This window comes from Perognathus longimembris, chromosome 3 (genome assembly GCF_023159225.1).
Source record: "Perognathus longimembris pacificus isolate PPM17 chromosome 3, ASM2315922v1, whole genome shotgun sequence".
In the NCBI taxonomy this organism is placed as follows: domain Eukaryota; kingdom Metazoa; phylum Chordata; class Mammalia; order Rodentia; family Heteromyidae; genus Perognathus; species Perognathus longimembris.
Genome location: NC_063163.1, coordinates 105,749,931 through 105,772,147, shown reverse-complemented (window position 1 = coordinate 105,772,147; position 22,217 = coordinate 105,749,931).

Sequence of the window (22,217 nt, the reverse complement as noted above, 5' to 3'; positions counted from 1 at the left end):
GCTTCAGAACAGTTGTGTATATGAAACTTGCAGGTTCACTGCCTACTCTAGTCTTCTATTTTCTGTGTGAGGTAAGCCCCTGTTAGTCATTGTATCACTGACTTCCAAAATGTGATCTTCCATGGGCTGGTGTGCATATTGGTACCAACATATTGTGGGTCCTGCTGACAACACAATATTGACACTTGCATGGACAACAACAATGAGGCTTCTAAGCACATTGACGAGTCAAGGAAGTGATTCTTTTGTGCACCTGAATCTCCACTATTTCACGTGATGGCCTAAGCACACTGAGACAGCATGGATACTGAGAACAGCTCTGAGAAGAATGACAATAGACACAGACCTAGAAGGCAAGTTACATGATTCCAAACATAGCAAAATGAGACTCTCCAAGGAAGGAAACGTCTTGAAAGAATTGTGGAGAACTCCAAGATTTAAGAGGAATTGGCAACGTGTCCATCAGCCTTGTGGTTGTAGGTCTTCAGAATTCCCGCTAGTCCTGTGTGCATCAAGTTATAGTTGTGATTTTTTAGGGTCTAAGTGCAAGGCTGTTGGACTGCCATTCCAAGAAGTCATTAGAATTAGGGACTTTTGTCTTCTTCTCTAATAAGGTACCGTGATTGATGTGGTTAGATCTCTGGCATTCCTAATCACTTCTCTTGATGCCATACAGACATATTTTTTGGAAAGCACAAGTTACAAAGGTGACACCACTTCTGAGTATAGTCTCCACTGCCATCCAAGGAAGAAAGACAAGTGTCACTAATACATACCATTCTCAGTAAATGTGATTCAAGTTCTCTAAAAAGACAGTTGAAATACAAAAGAAAACCTACCTAAGATAAAATTTTGGAATTAGCTGTTATTACAGTTTCTCTATTCAAATGTTTCTTTCTGGTTTTTTTTCCTACCTACAGTCCTTAAACTTATCATTACTCTCCATTTCTAACGTTGGTATTTGGGAATAGATAAACCGTAAATGAAACCAACTTAAAATTAAAGACAAAGCATATTACTACAGAGTGGATCAGGAAGATAACAAAAGATCACAACTAAGATTCATTTTTGTATTGATGATTTTGCTCATAGTAATTTTAGAAGTAAAGGCAGGAAGAGACTCTAAGGTTTACTGCTTTAAGTTCCCTGGCAGAATTATGTACTCAACAGAACCTGTATCAAAACATAACTTTTCAGGTGAACATAACTTTTCAGGTGAATAAACAGAAATATGTATTCTCCTAAAGTGACGGTTTAAGTCTTTTTGTTATCCTTAAAATACTGAATATGAGTTTATTCTGTAGAATTGTTTTATAGCTACATTATAGAATGTGTTAATAATGACCTGTATTTTCTCAGAATTCACTGGCTTATAAGAACAAAGGAGGGTTGGGGATTTAGCTCAGTGGAAGAGCACTTGCCTGGCAAAACAAAAAAAGAGGGAGGAGGAGGAGGAGGAGGAGGAGGAGGAGGAGGAGGAGGAGGAGGAGGAGGAGGAGGAGGAGGAGGAGGAGGAGGAGGAGGAGGAGGAGGAGGAGGAGGAGGAGGAGGAGGAGGAGGAGGAGGAGGAGGAGGAGGGAAAGGGGAGGAAGAGGGGGAGGGGGAGGAGAAGAAAGGAGGCCCTGGTGTAAGCGAGATTTATATCAATCACTTGCACCAATCTTTTCTTATCCTAAGGCTTCTCTTGTTATTACTTGAAAGCCTTGTGCATATTTTTGTCTCTCCAACAGTAGCACTATGGAATTTTGCCACTGTGAACTTCTCCTGTCAGTTCAAAGGAGGCAGTCATGGCATAAGTAGTGTCCATACCCCTCATTTCTGTGTTTTGCATTTAAAAGTGAGATCTTAAACAAACGGGTGGCTCCTGTCTGTAATCATAGCTACTTGGAAGGCTGAGAAGTGAAGATCAAAGTTCAAAGCCACCTCAGGCTGACAAATCCCAGACACTCTTATATTCAATTAGCCAAAAATAAGCTAGTAGCCAAAATGTGGTTCAAGTGGCAAATCACCTGCTTCCAAAGAGAAACATTAAAGTACAGCACCCAAGCCTTGAATTCAAGCCCAAGGACTGGGACATCCAAACAACAAAAAGATAAGCTTCAAATGGAGCCTTTTGTTTCATTCCTACTTGTCTCTGTCTGTCTCTTTCCCTCTCTCAGCTCTCATTATCTGTTACTTTGTTCTTACACTCACTAAATTGTGTGTACACATACACAGACACTCATATAAGCACTCATAAATACTCATAAATAAAGCTGGGAGCAGGTGGCTCACGGCTAGCTACTCAGGAGGCTGAGTTCTGAGGATCCCAGTTCAGAGCCAGCCCATGCAGGAAAGTCCATGAGACTCTCATCTCCAATTAATCACAGAAAAATCCAGAAGAGTTGCTGTGGCTCAAGTAATAACCTTGAGCAAAAAGAGCTTGGGAAAGCATCCAGGCACAGAGTTCAAGCCCCAGGACCAGCAAAAAAGGAAATAAAATAAGTACTCAGCTTTGAATACATAACCAGTAAGAAATCCATCCAATCCAATTGTTCATAGAGTTCCCTTCTTATATGCATTTCTTTGTGCACTGTATGCTCATTTTCCTTTTTTACTCCCTCCCACCTCTAGATCAGTTCATTTTCCTTCCTCTAATGGTTGAATGACTTGAAAATCCCTAAAGTAGAACAAAGAAATTTCAGGGACAAATGCAAAGATGATGTGTCCATAAACTTTTGTAATAATTCTGCTTTCCAGGTAGGGTCCCAAGCTTCCAAAGCTAGATAAGCATGAGATGTACCCAAAGGACCCTCCTCATCCCTATCTGTCCCACCTCAGACTCCTCACCAGGTCCCATGGCCAAAGGAGTGCTTTGTGGTTCTCTATGTGGAAAATGAGGACATCACCAAGAGGCTAATGGCAGTAGGGACTCACAGTCATGAGAGATTCTGTAGCAAATGCACTTGCTGCAAACCAGAGAGATGAAGAGGATGGAGGAGCAGGGAGTGAAGAGTAAAAACCCAATCTCTTCAGTTAATTTTCCTCTCTAATTCTGATGGAAACCTGCATCCACACACCCTATCCTCTGAGCGCCCAATCCCGTATAAAGGAAAGCAGTGGATGATTGGTATTCTAATCCTGCTGGTTTTGCTCATTTTACTATAGACCACACTATTTTTACTGCTAACAAATAGTATTGCTAATAGATTTTAAATTGTTCTGCTAAATTCCTACTGTTGATTTAAGGGAAAACAAATGGTACGTCTTTTTTTTTTTAATTTTTACTAAGACGTGTGGAGAGCCTCCAGCAAGGGTTGTTCAAACCTAATTTATACATTTGCAGGAGGCTGAAGCCAAGATTCTCTTCAGGCCATTAACCTAAACTGGATTTCGGAGAAGAGAATCTCACTTGTACAATTCAAAAGGCAATCTTTGTGCTATTATAGCTTTAATTTTTAAAGGTTCAGCATTTTTTTTAACAAGACATTCTCTTCTATTTTGTCTTCTGTCCCCTAGACTTCATCGTTCCTTTTCCATGGCATGTGTCTATTTATACGGACATATTCTAGCATGAAGGTTCACTCAGAAAGCTACAGCTCTGGTAATAACTGTTGGTTGCAGATTATTTAATTATGACTTGTCTTATTTCTCTAAGGATTACTTAGGTTTCTTCCTGGCTGCACTTGAGTTCTTTGTGCAATCATTGTAAGCAAGAGGGTAAAATGGCAATGCATTAAAATTTCTTTAATAAAAATAGAAATGAAAAACAATCCCTATAGTTTCATTTTCCAAAAGAGGGTAGCAGGGTGAACTTTTTAATAGACAAAGAAAGCTTGATAGTCAGGCAACTAATGGCTTGATAAGGATAGTAAGAGCCATCTAGAGCCCCAGAAAATAATAGAAAGAGCTTCTGCATTGATTAAAAAAAATGGAGGGGGGAAAGGGCATGATTTTTCCCAGCTTTTCCTTACATAAATGTTTTACTTTGAAATATTCCAAATAGGCAACATGAAGGTGAAGAGACAAAGGATAAAAATGAAGCTATAAAAGTTAGAGAGAATACTTCCAAAATTAGAAATTTGCATTTTTCACTTCCTGTTAGTCATGTTCCTACTGTGTGATCTGAGGAAATAAAATGAAAATCTTCCTATTTTGCCATGTTGACACCTTTTGAAAGATAAGGTGGCTGCATGCTGCTGGATCATGTAGATAATCCTAGCTATTCAGGAGGCTGAGATCTAGGATCATAGTTGAAAGCTAGCCAGAGTAAGAAAGTCTCATCTCCAACTAATCACCCAAAAGCTGGAAATGGAGCTATGGCTTAAGTAAATGTTAGAGTGCTAGCCTTGAGCAAATATAATTTAAGGTGCAGCACCAAGGTCCTGAGTTCAAGCCACAATACTGGCTCACAAAAAAAGAACGGGGGGGGGGGGTTATGGTGAGACTAGGAGATTTTGAATTGTCATCTTGCAATCACTCTCCTCTCCATACTTTATCCCTCATTAGCATTCTTTCTTCTTGCTCCTGTCTTGCTTTTTGTTTCCTGAGACATCTACCTTTGCAGATTTGACAATCTGCAAAGGTAATAAAAGAAAAAGTGAGCTTTCCATTGTCACAGAGAGTAGGAAAAGTGAGTTTACAGTCTCAATGGAAAAGTCAGAGTTGAAAACAATTTAATCAAGCTGAGAAAAACAAGAAGAAACTAGACTGCTAAGTGAATATCCATAAATGTAAAGTCTTGCATATAGGTTAAAAACTCAATTGCATAAGTAAAAGATAGAGAGAAAAAAGTGCCTCATTAACAGGTGAAAATGGTGCAGTAATGGCAGTTGATGTTAAGTGTAATATAGACTGTCATCAGTATAAGACTGAATCCATCTAAAAGAAGACACAGTAAGAATTTCTGTTTGTTGCAGGCTGCTCAGACTGTAAAGTATTTGATGCATAAAGGAATATGACACTAAATAGGTGAAATTTTTATGGGAGGATGAAGGGACTTCACAAACAGGAATAAGAAAACATAAACTGGGCGAAGTGAGACCCAACCATGAGTTTGAGACCCATCCTCTAGATACTTCCAGAAGTATGAAGTCACCCAACGTATGCTATGTGACAAAACAAAATGAGGGCCAGGTGCAAGAAATTCTGAATTTTGAACCTTAATTTTTAAATCTATTTTAATCTTGCCACACATTGATCTTTAAGAATGCAATGTTGATCCTGTCCTTCAGAAAAACAGTGAATATTTAAGAAGACTTTTCTACCAATTGAAATGAAAATCAGTAAACCAATCTTACTTGTTTTTACATATATGGTAGGTAGAAGCCAAGAATTCATTAATACTGGTGTCCGTGATGTTTACTAAGACAACAATGGAAGCCTCTGAGTCAGCTCCACAGAGTTGACAAGGAAGGTGTTCTACACTCTTCAGGCACACTGGCACTTTTTAATTATTTATACAGTTTATTCCCAGAGCAAAAGTACATTTTCCAAAGGATGCCCTGGGTATCTGCACACTGAGAGTAGCAGAATGTAATATGGAGAAATGGAAAAACTCTGCTTAAGGGGGACCCCCTGACCTTCCAGGAGACCCTGGATATTACAATAGGTAGTTGGCATAGCTAATAATAATGTGGTCAGGCCTTGTCATTGTCAAAAAAAAAACTTTAATTAATCCCCACAACACCCTGGTGAGCTGCAGAAGGTATGTGTTATTATCTCCATTTCATATGAGGCAAAATGCAGGCACAAACAGAGAGAGGAAATGGCTTGCCTGAGATAGCAAATGTAATGTTAAATTTAGCACCAAGGGAACCTTCGACCACATTCCTTCCTCCTGCAAAGTCGCTTCCATAGTGTATCTGGGGCAGATCGTGTAGGGCCACAGTTACAGAAGGGACAGGTAGAAAACACAGCCTGAACAAAAATGTCTTACTGGAGATATATGGAGTTGGAAAAGAATGAAGAGCAAGAGTAAAGGAAAATTGAGTGGAGATAGGGAGTTTGCAGGCTCCTGTTTTGCTCTAAGCACACAGAATTAGTAATCTCTGAAGTGATATAGACTAAAATGAAGCAAAGAAAAATAAAATTCAACACAGTCATAACCTTAAAGTCCTTTTGTCTATATGAAAAGAGACTTAAGAGGAAGCTGAAGCACCAAGCTGTGAAGGCATGAGGTTATTGTGATGTGTGTGTGTGTGTGTGTGTGTGTGTGTGTGTGTGTGTGTGTGTACTAGTTCTAGGGCTTGAATTTAGGGCTTGTGTTCTCACTTTGCTTTTCTCTCAAAGTTGACCAGTCTACCACTGAAGCTACCCCTCCAAAGTCAGTATTTTGCTGGTTAATTTGATAGTTTTTTCCTGCCCAGGATGGCTTTGAGCCATGATCCTCATATCTCAGCCTTCTGAGTAGCATGGGCTATAAGCATGAGGCTTAGTGTCAGGCTTTGTGGTGATGTCTTTACATGGATGCATAGGTGGGGTAGGTGATCTCTTGTTTCTGTTTCTAAATCATAGACTTTTCTCTATTATCCCTGACACTGTTCATCTTTGGGATTTTAGCCTATGGCTTTTGTAATACACATCATGCAGCAATCAAACGATTTGTAGTTTTCTTTTGCTTAGAAGGAGAAAAGACACATTCAGTTTGCATTTGTTGCTCTTTATTGGTGCCCCACCAGCTCTATAGTCATAAGATTAGAACTTAGAGAGACATAAAAGTGCATCAATTCCTAAGCCTTTTTGCAGCTGAAGGACCAGAAAAAGTCAGAAAGAATTGTGACTTCCTCAAGGTCATGTAGGTAATAAGTGAAGACAGAAAGAGAAAGCAGGTATTTTGCACTTGTACCAACTGCACTAAGATCCTATATGACAGAAGGCATTAAAAGAGCTATTAACCATAGGAACCCCAGGGCAATGAGAATCAGAGTAATGACTGAGACTTATTCCTAGCTTTAATTTAGTAGCATAGCTTCCAAGGGTTCCAAATGCCAAATCCAAGGTCTGCGTTCTGGATTGGTGAAGCCACACTGAAATAAAAGGGAAAAAAGACAGAGAAAAGCATATAGTCTTTCATGCTCTCTTTAGACTTTCAAATTTGTCTAATTCAATGAATTCCACAGCTGTTCCATTGCTAGCTGAGCAAGTAGAGCTGTAGGTGCATTTCCTTTGTGATTTCTCTGAGATAGAATAAATCATGTTAGCAGAATCTCTCAAGGACCATCATATACCTTTGTCAGTTTCTAAAAATAATATTCTTAAAAACTGAAGGAAACTATTGAAGAAGATCAGCCCTATACTAAAGAAATTTGGATAGCACCTGGAATGAGGCATAGAATGCATGCAGTAGCTTAGTACGCCGAGATAAATTGTCCTTAGCTCATCTGAGATGATTTGATATGTGTTCTCGAAGCAGACACAAGAGGAGACAACCACAGTAATTTCATATTTAGACAGATCTGAGTTCTGGGGGAAAACAAAACAATCTTATTTCTCTTGAGTCCCAGGAAGCAATGGCAGCAGATACAGAGGGAGAAAGCAAAGATTGCAGTCACCATGAGAAATTGTGTTAGAAGAGCCAATTCTGACAGGCTATGTATATATGTGTATATGCTTTCTGAGTGAGTCAAGTTTGTTTTTAGTTTCTGGAGTTGCTGGTGGCTTTTCTCTCACACACGTTTGTTTTAGAATGAAGTGTCAGTCACTGCCTGTGCAAATGAGTACAGTAAGTGGAAATCATTGCTCCACTTTCCAGTTTTGACATAAAGTGGTCACAAGCAAAGGCAGGCTATATCTCAGGGGCACTGGAATAAGAGGATCTCAGAATTGGTCCTTGGTCACTGCAAATAACCACCAATGTGATTGATGTCAGGATTGAGATGATGATAAGGAGATCTCTACCCATGTAATTTTCATCAAAGGTCCCTCTGTCTTCTGACAGTGCTTACTTGAAATACTTAGTATTTCACCTGCTGGAAGAGTCCAGTGCAAGAATGAGTCAGGCAACAGCCTTGACAATTCCTCAACGACATCCTTCCTTTTACTTTAGGCTCAATATTTTGTGAAGAAACATCTCTTTAGGAGGCTGCAAATTGTGAAGATAAAATATGCACCAACACCCTCCCCAAACCAATATGCCTTTTGGCAAAGGAAATGAAAATGAATCATCCAAATCCTTAAAAGTCTGTAAGGTTGATTCACTGACTGAATCAAAGGAAGGAGCATTTCTCAGAGGATTTTAAAGGTGTTTTTTTCCCACCCATATTTACTATGGGAGAATGCTTCATTTGGAACTGAATATTCCCATACTCTGTACACACCCACACGCCTACTCCTTGGCATAACTGTGTAGACTTCAATACTCGCCCACTTTAACGTCTCTATATGACTTAATTGCTCCTGTGTTGGTCTTCCCATAATTGATAAATTACCATCTATGCTAGTTAAGTAAATGAATGTAGTGATGAATAAGCATAATTCTACTGTAACCGTAATGAGTCTACAAAAAAAATGTTTTTAAATCCTAGCTTCACCTACTGGTAGCTTCTTGAATGAGCCCCTCACCTGTTAGAATCTGGTATTCTGCATCTGTATAATGGGAATAACAATAGCCACCCCTGAAGAGTAGTTGTCAGATTTAAATATCATACATTTAATACACTCAGCTCAGAGCACTTACAAACAGACTCAATAAATGCTAGCTATTATTAGCTTGCTGTATTATGGCTAATTGTGCATGCAATTTTATCTTATAGGCAATGAGGAGCCATTAAAGCTTATTAAGCAGGGAAGTGGCATTCGAAAGGTGTTTTGGAACCCGAACTAGGGAAAGAAGGAAGGAAATGAAGAACTGACAGATGAGCTAGATTAGAAATAAACAAGATTAAAAGTCATACAGTAGGTTATTGTTACCATCATGGCCCAAGCAGCGGCTAAGTGAAAATACCGAGAAAGTAGCAGAAGTACTGTAGGAATCCTTGCCAGTTCCTGTATTCTGTGTGTGTGTGTGTGTGTGTGTGTGTGTGTGTTCTTGCATGTGTGCATGTGTGCTTGCATGTGTGCTTGCGTGTATGCATGTGCATGCTGATAACAGGACTTGAACTCAGCCTGGAAGTTGTTCCTAAGCTTTTCTGCTCAAGGATAGCATGTTACAATTTGAGCCCCAGCAACACTTTGAGCTTTTATTTTTTTTTAAAAAAAGGTAGTTAATTGAAGATAAGAGCCTCGTGGAATTTCCAGTCCTGGCTGCCGTCAAACTGTGATTCTCAGATGTCAACTTCCTGAGTAGCAAGAATTGTGGACATGCGCCTCAGGCACCCGGCTCTGGTATCCTTGGCCAATCCCGATGCTTGCTCTTCCATGCTGGGCACCCACATCCTGTTCTGCTTCCTGCATCTCAGCCCAGGGCTCCAGAAAATCACACCATTGGAGCTGAAGACTTACTCCATCCTGTTTTAAGATCGCATCAAAAGCCACATCCAAAGCATGCAATTGTCCTTAGTTTTCCCTCAATATTGACAGTACAATAACAAAAAAATGATGATATTATTGGGCTTGGATATAAACTATGTGATGTTTCTCCTTTGTGGTTCAGCAGCAGCATTCTCTTTCCAGGGAAATGGAAGTCAGGAAGTCAGGAAGTCAGGAATGGTTGTGGAGGCGTTACCTTTCTGCTGCTCAATAATAAAGTGAGAAACCAGAGGGCTGGGGACAACTACAGATTCTAAAGGAGATTAGAATTGGGCATGATGGGAAATGCCAGAATACTTCTCAGAGCCTCTTACCTAAAATACTGAAGAATAAGGGAAAGAGCCTCCCGGCTCTGCCACTGAAGGTCACCAGGCGTGAGTTTACTATATCATCCTGAAGGGCCCTTGGCAGCTCTGCTCTTTTGGATGTGAACTAAGAATAGAAGCTACACTTTTCACGGGAAAGAAAAGCCCATCTCTTGTTCTCTTTTAACATGAATTTTGGCTATGAGAAGCCAAAGAGATGTAAGGCAAGGCTTGCAGGGTTTTGTGGGGGGGTTTTGTTTCTAAGGATGTGCTGTCATCACTTAAATAAAAGCGGAGTCCGCAGCCTCACCCTCCCAACACTCCAGTACTCTGCTTCCAAAATCTCAGTGACTTCTATGGGCAACAGCATGGGGATTAGAGGAAACTGAAGTAACCCAATAACACAGGCATCTTAACCATTTTAAGGCAGTGAAAACCATTTAACCCCCAATGTAATGGCTGCAGTATCTGTCCGAGAAAGAAAGAAATTGGTTTTAACTTAGGCTGCTCAGGCTTCTGTATGAAATAAAAGGGGAAAATTAGAAGGCCAAATTGTTGGGCATCTCTCAGATCTACCTTTTAGTTTGTGCCTTCGCACACAAGAAGCACAGGCAAGCAGTAAAGCTAATCACATTTAGACACAGCCCTGTAGTAAATAGAGAGAGGAGGACAGGACTATAATCTTCCTGGTGATAGAAACTGGGCAGAAAAATCCAGTGAAAGATTATGAACTCACCTGACCTGCTGTTAAACACAGAAGAGTCACAGAGGAGAGGCTGGCCTGAACAAACCCAGCCTGTTACCTTGTTATTGACAGGTTCTTTAGAGACAAAATCTGCCGGCTGAAGACGGCCAGCTAAGCTTGGGATGGAAGTAGCTCAACAGAGAGCCTTGGGCTGAATCCGCCTTCAGGTGCCACTTGCAAAAGATTACAAAGAAGGAACTTGAGAGAAGGTTGTCAGGACTTGCAAATCCTGGCTTTGCCCCATGTTGCTCCTTTTTAGGCTGTTTATAACCTCTTGATCTCCATCTGTAGGTTGCAGTGTCATCCTGATGTCTGGTTACAATCCGTCCTTGGTCAGCATGGATGGAGGAGCTCAGTACTGAGATTGTGATGGTTCACTCTGACTTCATACCATCCTTCTACAGTTTGATCCTGGCCTAGTTCTCAGATCAGCTGTTGTTAGGATTTTATATATCTAAAATGGTATATAGAATATTGTATATAATAAGACAGGCAAAGATGATGCATCTATGTTTATATATTAAAACATAGTTGATTTGTAAGTAGAGCAAGTATGAAAGCATATAATGGCTATATATTAATTATATACCATGGTTATATCACACACAGGCACACATACTCATATACTCACTTAGAAGGTTGTATCTCACTCACATACTTTTCAAAGCAAGCTAAGATTGGAAGTTGGGACTCCAGATCTACTGCTCTGGGATTCCATCACCCATACATATGGATAGTAAAGTCTCTCTACTCACCTATATTGAACCAGCAGCAAGCAAAAGAGCAGGGAGACTTGAGAAGGAAGGTGAACACAGATCAAGCTAAGGTGAGTATTCATGGTCTATAACCCATTATTATTCTGAACAGGTTTATGCCTCGTCTTAAATGGCAGCTATGTTGTCTTCTGTATTCAATTTTTAGCCTTGCATAAACCATATTTTTGAAAAGATGTTCTTGCACTAGAACCTGGATCAAAATAAGGCAGATTTCCACTGACTTCTGTGGTTCTTAGTTCAAAGAAATATTCTGACTTTGGAAATAGCAAGCTTTATTAACATCAGTGTTAACAGTTTAGGCAGCAGCTGAGAAGTCTCCCTCCCCCTGTAGAGAATTGAAAAGAAAAAATTTCCACCCTTTAATTTCATGATGTTCTCTTGCAAAGACAGAAGCAATGCTTCAAATAAGATTCCATGTCTCCTAAATTTTTAATTATACATATTAAAATGATTATTATTATTAATACTAATACCACTTGTATAGCACAGTTTGTTTGCAACACAATTTGTAAACTCTAGTTCCTGAATAAAAGAATGAATTAGCCAACATTAATTATAGTCACTACATACAAAAGTGGTTGAAATGAATTTCAGTTTAAGGTTAGAAGCTCTATTCTTATTGGAGTTTCTTTCCGTAGCATTGACACCATCTCCTTGAGTTTTATAATTCTCTTACTCAAATAGGAAGGGGAGGGGGCTGTAAAAACTAAGTATTATAAGGATCAGATCTTGTTTGAGCATTAAGAATGGTTCACATTAAGGGGCTGTTACATATTCATAGCCTTAGTGAGTGGAGATAAAAATATGACTTTGAAATTTTGATTTGTGATCATTTCTGAATCCATATGTACTCATTAAATGCCATTGAATACATTTTTAATAATGAGGAGAAATTTGACAAATGACCTGTCTAAGCTGAACAAAAGGATTTAACACAGCAGATCTCACACAGTGGGGAAAATACCTGGAGAGTGTTAAAATTCCATTTGTTAAACTATATGGTATTATGTTCAAACTGTCCATCTTAGGACTGATGGTTTATAATGATCATTATCAGGGTACTATCTAGTCTATCAGTTGTCAAAGGGAAACTTACTCCACTTTGGCAAGGTAAATAGCCTTGATGCTCTTTGGAGTGTGATCATTCCTAACAAATGCCATTCTTACAGCCATATTAAGCTCTGCCAAAAAATAAGCTTTCAATAATTTTTCCTTTAGTATTTGTGATCCTTTTATTCTCCAAGGATTGAAATCAAAAGAAAGGACTGTAAAAAATGACCTTCATTGAAATCACAGAAGTAAAAAAGAAAAGCAACCTTTACTAATGATAGGTGGGAAAAAGTAGGAACTAAATAATTAGTTTATTTTGCTTTTGGCTTCAGGGACTGTATAAGAACATTTACACTCAAGATCATTAAGTACAGTATGGCCAAAGAGGGTCACAATATTCAATAAATTTATTTACTGATTACTATTGTGTTGTTGATTATTATTCATTTGCTGATGATCTGGAAATCATAGGCTAGTCTTTCCCCTTGCATTAGCATGTGCAGTGCTCTTTATCATCATATCTCCCAACTGATAACTACCCCCAGAGAACAAAAACTATGTTTAATTTATTATATAATCAGGAAGCTACATTTGCAAAATAAAGTTGCAGTGCATTTCAAATCCAAATGTATTTCTAAAATTATACAGTTTTGAATTATCATCAATGAGGCTAAGCTCCATTAGGGTGGGTAGTCAATAGTTATCTGTATAAATTGCTGTTGGGTTTTTTTTATGTCAATTTTGTCTTTGGGGAAAGAAAAGAAAGACCACATGAATCTCAGTTACTTAAAGTTTGGTTTTAGCAAATAGCAGATATAATTCCAAAATAATTGAAAACTGGGAAAATTCAGAATGCAATGTGGTAATATGAATATAGAAAACTATGGTAAAAATGAATGTAAAGAAGTGAGATGCTAGACATGGGTGGATCCTTTTTAATTATTGTACATTAAATATACAAAATCATGAGTGCCATTATGAGATTTCCTCATGTACCCAATGAACTTTTCTCATATTCACTTCATCAGCCTTTTGTCTTCTCCATTTCTACTCCTACCCCACCAAAAGCAACTCTTCCATTTAAGGAAAATATACAATATTTTTGGTTCTGGGTATAGTTTTTTGTTTAACAAGATGATCTCCAGTTCCATTCATTTTCTTGCAAATTATATAATTCCATAATGTAAATGTATCATATTTCCTGTATCCATTCATCCATGTCTGATTCCATAGGTCAGCAAAGATACATATTGTTGTAATAGTATGGACTGGCAGAATTAATATTGTGAAAATGGACATGGTGCTAGATTTAATGCAACTCTCCTATAAAATCCTTATGACATTTTCTACAGAAATGGCAGGGGGGGGAAATCCTAAAATTCATATGGAAACACAGATGAGCTTGAATGGGCAAGGTAATTTTGAGCAAAATCACAATGTTGGAGATATTACAATGTTAACAAATAATATTACAGAATCATAGTAACAGGAACAGCATGGTAATGCCATAAAAACTGACAAATAGACCAACAGAATAGAAAAGAGGACCCTGAAAACAAAACCTATACGCTATCTGATTGTTAATATAGGTGCCCAAATATGTTGAAAGAAAGACACCAACTTTGACAAGTGTTCCTGGAAAAACTGAATGCCCACAGAAAGAATGCTGAAGCCAGGCACCAGTGACTCACGCTTGTAATCCTAGCTACTCAGGAGGCTGTGATCTGAGGATCAATATTCAAAGCCAGCCCAGGCAGGAAAGTCCGTAAGACTCATCTCCAATTAACCTCCAGTAAACTGGAAGTTGCACTGTGGCTCAAGTGGTACAGCTTTAGCCTTTAGTTGAAGAGCTCAGGGACAGCACCCAGGCTAAGACTCAAGACTGACAAAAAAGAAAAAAAGAATGCTGAAAGTAGGCCTCATTTCTCACCCTGTTGATCTAGAGGCTAAAAATTCAGAATAAGACATATTACATGAGCAGTTCAAAGTCACCCAGCAAAGGATACCAGATACTCAGGCATTCCAAATGAGCTTCTTGCTTTTCTTTATATTTTTTCCAAAAATTTTCAAGCATAGACTACAAATATTTTTTAAAGTAATGTGGTGAATAGTACAATGATATTGTAAATACTCTTGATTGATTGTCCATCATGGGGCTTGAACACTGGGCCTCCAGTGCTGTCCCTGAGCTCTTCAGCTCAAGGCTAGTGCTCTACCACCTAGAGCCACAGCAACACTCCTGTTTTCTAGTGATTAATTGGAGATAAGAGTCTCATGGACTTTCCTGCCTGGGCTGGCTTTGAACCTTGATCCTCAGATCTCAGCCTTCTGAGTAGTGAAGATTACAGATGTGAGCCACCAGCACCCAGCAGTAATTTATTGTTTTATTTTTCTTTATAACTGGTTATATCAGTATCTCAGTAAAGTCAACATTAGATAATTATCTAGCTGCTTAACTAACACTTATATTTGCAGGCTAAGTGTCAAATAGCAAAGAAAAATGCGTTATTCAGCTGGTAAAACATAAGTTGGTTTACTTTTCTATATTTAACATGCATTTTTAATATGAGGTTTTGTGGTATTTCCATATATCCACACAGTGTACTTTGAGGAAATTTACCCCTACCACCATATTCTTACTGCTTTCCTTCTACCACTCCCCTTTTCCAAACAGGGTTAGGTAGTGGATTTTTTATGCTATTGTGTGTGTGTGTGTGTGTGTGTACACGTTTACACAGATGTGTTTGTGACATCCTTCTATCATTCTTCACTTCTCATTACCACTCCTCAAACTTTCGCCTCTACCTCCCACTGAACCTCTCCTATATGAATATAAAAGGAGAACTTTAAATTGTTTTTAATATTCAAATGCAAAGTCAAACTGAAGAGAAAATAGAGAGTGAATGAGGACCTTTGCCCCTCAAACTATGGAAAAAATGACAGAAGTATTTCTAATCATAGCTCACCTCTACTGGATAAAACCTGTGCAGACAAAACATGGCCCTTTGTTTATTTACTTTAAAACAATATTTAAATGGTAAGTGAGGATTTTATGTATTCAGCGTTTACATGGGATGGCGAGATATATGTTTGTGGAGTTACGTGATGATTATCTGAACATATTGATTCACCTGCCACTTCCCCCCACAAAACAATTGTTTCTCTGTTAGATTTAGTCCCTTCCTGGCAGGAAGTAGAATAAATATAATCATTATCTTTAGTGACATTTGTAGTTGTGTCCCCACTTCATTTCCTCTAGAGACAAACAAGCAAAATCCTTATGCTAATGGTACAACTCCCTCTTGGTCACTTTCTTCTATTGTTCTCCATATATTAAGACTTTGGTCCAACACCTTTAATCGTTCATTGATATCACACCTTATTAATGGACATTCCCTACAGGATTTAGAAACCTAATGTATGGATTACTAGTGTTCTACCCTGGGGATTTCTATATCCAGTATTAATTTCTCTAATATTCTCCTGCAAGCCCTGTCACATCTAAATCTGTTAATTCCCCACTACCCCTAACCTCCTCTTCACTTTCTTCTGCCCAGCTTAGACCTCATGATCTGCTGTTAGATACAACCATCATTACAAACAATATCTCATCTTTCTCTCTCCCTATATCATACTCCAGGAGCAAAATTCTCATAATCCAAAACTCCACATATCTTCTCCGCCTACAGATAAATGTTATAAAAGAAAATAATATGACTGCTGGCTGGATTAACTTTAAATTTCTAATTATAAAATTATTATGGGTATAAATGTGCTATAAATCCTTTCTTGGTTGAAATTTTTATTTTTATTCTCTATTTTTGCTTCTCTCCTAGCATATATCTGAGAAACACATTCTACCAGTAGCTGATGTGTCTCATAATTCATGGAAGTAATAAACACTATTTACAGAGAATTCTTCACTTTCATTCATCAAAACCTCCAAGAGTTCCTTCATCCTTTCCCCAGTTACATGAGAATTTCTCAGCCTTAAAAGTTACTTCTCCACTTGTGCTGGTCATATTACACTAATTCAATTCCATCTTTGATCCTTTCCCACATTCATTGATTCTTCCAATCAACATTCATTGGAGTGAGATTATATAAAATACACTTTTGGTTTCATGGAGAAGATTAAAAACAAAGCCATTCTAATATCTGTTTCACAAAGGACCTTAAATGTGATAACGGTATAAAATGATGCACATATTAAAAGATAATAAGAAAAAGGATAAAAGGATAAATACTCATTAATAGTCCATAGGAAAGAAGAGAGAAGGAAAGACAGTGATTTAGACAAGGAGAGTGGCAGAGGACAGACCGTGTTGGGAAGTGGTGAGGCTTGGCTGATAGATTTCCAGGTAAAATTGAATTGACTGCTGAGAGTGTGACTGCAGGGCTACAGAGAAGTGAAGAGGTTATGAATGAGTCTCTGAAATGCTGTGCTTCTACTTTGAAACCTCATAGACATTTCAAACTCAACATGGTCAAAATGGAATGCTTTCTGTCTAGTGTAGTCCTACTACCTGAACTTTCCTCTAAATGTCCTTGTACAAAATAATGCATTGTCGTTCACAGGTTTTTAATGAAACCCCTTCATGTCAAATGATACACTCCTATTTCTCAAAGCGGTCACACCCAATTTAAACTTAAATCTCTTGTTGTCCCTTGTAGGCCACGACTATATCATAGCCAGGAAATTCAAATGATGTACGATCACTTCCTCATAAAATATATCCAATGACTTCCTATTTCAGTTATTGTACTTGGTTGAAATCTAAAGTCTTTACTGTGGCTCCATACCCCTGTCAGTTTTTGCCAACCTTTTTTCAGTGCCCTCTCCCCTATTTCTCCCTGAGCTCCATTCACACTCCTCCTTGCAGTTCCTTCAGAATGTTCTTTCTTATTTTAAAGCCATAGTGACTACTCTAGGTTATGATGAAAATATTGTGCAGATGACTTTCTCTTTATCTCTCAGGTTTCATTTTAAATGTGACTTCCTCAAACAGATTTACCCAAGCCATAGTATCTGAGGGAGATATTATTATTTAACATATCACCAGGGCCTTACCCTTTTTTCTTTTAAAGCCAAGTTCAAACAAACTGCTGAAGCTTTGTTTGGGCAGTGCTATCCCCTAGCAGTGAAGATAAGAAGGAAGAAAGTTAAAGAAGTCAAGGATAAAGAACAAAAACAAAGAGATGAGCCCCCATGCCATGCACTGCTTTATTCTAGCAAGGACACACAGCAGCATAAAGCAGCTGTTCAGTAACAGGTAACATCTCAGAAGGTAAAACAAGCTGACGTTTCAATCATGTTTCTTCCATCTCCTTTCTCCCACAGATCAATGTTTACTTGCAGGGGAATTAATCTTCTGCATTTCTGGCTTAGGCTATAGGCTCTCTGGACTTCATGCTTGCGGGATTTCACATGAGTTCTGAAAGGAGCAACAGGAGCCAGGGACACAAGACACGTGACTAGAAGCTTCAAAAGGTAGAACTACTACAAGCATGTTCTGTCCTAAAATATGTATATGAAGGTGAGGTGAGACCAAGAAAATCAAAAGAACTTAATATGTGTCAGGTACGTATCCTACTGGTTTTATTTCTGGCATTTAATACAGATAGTAAGTAGCTTTAAATAGCTTGTACCCTCACAAACTTTAGTTCAAGAAAAGGAGGTAATGAAAGGATCACCCTAGAAGTACAAAGGGAGATCTGTTAATTAACTTGCATTGTGGTGACCAAAATAATCAAGATATCACATAGAGTGTGGTAAAGAGGAGCTCAGCAGCTCATGGCCAGCAGGAAGTAGAATGGAGCTAGAACAGGAAGAGAAAGGTACAGATATAGCTGCGAAGAAAAACCCCTCACCCATCCACCCATCCCAGTTATTAATATCCTCCAAGCAGGCCTCACTTTCCTTCTCCCAAAAGTCTACCAATAATTTTGAGTCTAGCACTTCCATAAGCTATCCACTAGATCAGAGCCCTTGTGATTTGATACACCTCTGGAAACACTCTCACAAACACATCCAAAAATGTGCTTTACTAATCTAGTGGATTAGTAGTGCTTTACTAATCATGTGGATAATCAAAATTTAACATGACAGTAGGGAACAGTATATTAATATAAATATATCTGGTGAGAACCAAAGCTACAATGAGGAAAGAAGAACCATAGGATCTAGAGAAATGGTATCTACCATACTTGGGAAAGGTAAGAAGGGAATGGAAGGAATGATAAATAGTCTCTTCTGCAACTACCTAATCTACCAGTGCTTCCCGTTGGCCAAATTCAGTGACTGGAGCTTATGTCAGGCAGTTTATAAAGATGAGTATAGTACCAGAAGAGAAAGTAGGACAAGAAATAGTGGAAAAGTAGATATGGGAACAGAGATCTAACAAAAACCATCAAGCATAGAAAGCTGTATTTTAAGCTACGAGTAGACATTACAATGTTTAATAAATAAGACATTGCCCTATTTTAAAGCATCTATGTGCCTTCTCTCTATTATTTGTCTTTCATTTTCACTTAGATCTCTAATCCTGGAAGTACATTTTCGGCATAATATGGAAGGGAGGTATATTTTTCTCCATAAGAATACAAAATTGTCACAACTCATAAATAGGGCATTATTTTCTCACTTATTTCAATGTTGACTCTGATATACTTGATTTTGATTTGTGCATACATTTTCTAGGCTATCAATTCTGTTTGAACACCCAATGAGTCTAAGCTCTTTAAAAATCTTTTACTGCCTTAACTACAGTTGTTTAGTCCTTGATATTCTGTGTGGAAAAGGGTTGTATTTGATTTTTTTTATTTTACAACATTTTACAAATGCTTAGCACTTTATCCCCCTGTATTACTTTCATCATCTGTTTATACAGTACCATAAAAATAACTTTGAGAATTTTTTTTCACATTGTGATGGTTCTTTGAGGAAAATTAGTATTACTGGGTCATCTACTATGGGCAATGTCTGTGTCTCCATTTATTTCCCTATTATATTTTTATTGTGTACAGTTATAATAAATTCCATAAATGTTTTATACATATTCTCTATGAAGCCTGTACTTTGTATTTTCATTGGAAGGAGGCTGTCTCATAGATAATATATTCTAAGTGTTGGCCAATAACCATTGATTTTGTATTGGCCTACATTGATAAACTATTGAAGTAATATTTTTTTACCTGTAGATTCGTCTGGTTTCTTTTTAGGGTATCATGTCTTGTGCAAATGCAGTGGTAGTGTTTCAGCTTCAAGAAATTCAAATCACATTTCATGTTTGTCTTTTTATCTTGCTCTGAATAGATCGTGGGATATGACGTCTTTTAGATGTAGGACTTATGTTCTTTTTACCATTATCTGCCTAACCTCCAATGGTGAGTTTTATTTCCTCACTTTCATAAAATTTTTGGTGTGTTTATTTGAGAATGAAAAGTAGATTCAAAGACATGCTTGTATGGAAGAAGCTTCTGCTCCTCTACAGAGGCGAATCTACTGACTTGTGCAGCTCAAATTGTGGGAGGAATTAGCTCAGCACCCTCTAATTTTCAGTTAATAAACCATAGGTAAGTAAAGAGATAAAACTGGAGAATGAGAGATAGAGAGAAATGGAGACAGAGACACAGAAACAAAGACAGAGAGAGAAATAGAGAAGGCCCAGCTGCCTATCCACTGCCAGGCAAGTAAGAAGACAGTAAAGAAGTTCAACAGCTTCTAGATTTGGTAGCAATTTTGGAGAGGAAAGCAGGTATGTACAATAAGTCCCATGTACCAGAAGTGGTAAAGAGACTACTTCTTTGAACTGCTGCCTCTTTCAAGTATTCTTTCTATTTTTTTCCACATCTATATTTATTGCAGCATTGTTTACCACAGCCAAAGGCACACATAACTCAAGTGTCTATTTTTTCTTATCTTTAAGTAGTTGTACAAAGGAGCTGCCATTCAACAAAGCAGTTTATGAATGCAATATATCTGCATCTATATCACCCTTTCCAATGTTCTTACCCATCTCTCCTACTCCAATCTTTCCCTTGCTTTTCTTAATTTTTGTAGGGTATACAATAAATTCTTGACTACACTCTCTCTCTTTCTTCTCTTCATCATCTACCCTTCTCACATTGACTCCACCCTACTTTTTCAAGTACCCAACTTATATTCAAAATTAGAACATTTTTTAATTCTTCCTCTTATAAAATTACATCTCTGGTCCTCATCACTCCTGTGACTTGAAAAGACCTAGGCAGGCATCCTATTGTAAAGGAGAAATAACATTTGCTATGCCAATAAGCAATCAGGGGCTTCCAAGTGTCTATCTTTGGTCCTTGAGGAAAAAATACCTTCCATAAATCAAAAACTTTCATATCCAGCATTTTCAACAACTAAATGTCCCCTCTCTGTATAATCATTTTGATGAGAATCTTTCTAAAATGTATTGCAAACCTATTTTCCTTACTAAACAGAATATTCTTCACATAAGTTAATCTTTTCTTGATGACTCAGGGCCATGAGTATAGCTCATATAAAGTGATGCTCTCAGGGTTGACTATGGTACTAAGGATTATGTGGCCAGTACTTACTGGCCATAGGCTGCTAGGCATTTCCACTCAGTGGAGTTTCTCTATATTCACTTTTAGATACCTGTCACTTTTCAGTGTGCCTGCTTCTATCAGCCCTCTGCTTTGCTGCTTCTAATTTGTTACCCACTGTAACCTTGGAAGAACCAGTGGTTGCCAGGGGAAACTAGCACACCAAGGTTATGAAATCAGTGCCTTGAATATCCCTTGCCTAAGGAGGGTTTTACCCTCCACTTCCAGAATATACAACAATGCTGGCATTAGACAATTGTTTTCCTGGAGGCACGGGGTCTGGTTGTGATACTTAGGAAGTTGTGGTTTTGAAGCTACAGCACAGGAGAAACATAAACAATTAGATTTCCTTACACTGTTTTTACAATTCCACAAGTTAGAATGTATTCCTAGGTGAAGCATTGGTGAGGCACACCTGCCCTTCATGGACAAATTTCTTAGATTGGGACCCAGGTTATGTATAATTAGTAAAATGGACCACAAATATTCTTCCAGAGTCCTACAGTTTTAAACAAGCATTGAGGTCAGATATGTATCTTGAGATCATCAGTCTCTTAAAGGCATCTGTGGGTTGCATTATTTGAAGAGAATAATTTGATTATGTTTGAAATACAATAAAGCATCCATTTTAACATTTACATGTTCCTTTTAGATATCTGAAAATCTTAGAAGCAGATTAATGAATTTCTTGAAAGTTGTAGAAGGTAGGTCACCAGAATTTGGGGACAGCAAAAGTGCCATTCATTGACTAATTAAACTAAATGGTGTAGCTATCTCTATGCCACCAATAACCTTTAGATATTGATATGAGGATTTTCCTTGAACTAATTATGAAACTCATAAAATATGAACATGTGAAAGTTTCAAAAAATAATCTCAAAATAACTAAGAAGCAGAGTTTAATTATTGGGCTATTTTTCCCTTCTTTATCTTCATTATTTCTGTTCTTTTCTGACTCTACCTCTTTCTTCTTTACTTGGACATAATACCCAGTTCTCAAGATATGATTGTTGTAGCTAAAAAGGGGGAAATTTTAATTTAGCATAGCTTCATCTTGATCATCAAACCTCAAGACACTAATAGCAAATTGATTCCACTGTGCATAAATCTCTTATGGGATAACATACATCTCTCCCATGTAGAGTGTAACTGGAAGTTCACAACAAGAAAGCCCTGAGGCTCAGGTGAGTGCAAATAGCACTTTCTAAGCAGGAAGTGACGAACCCAGTAGGTGATGGAAACCAAATGAGTGTATCAGAACCCTCATTTCTGGCATATGCTTTCATCTCAAAGCAAAAC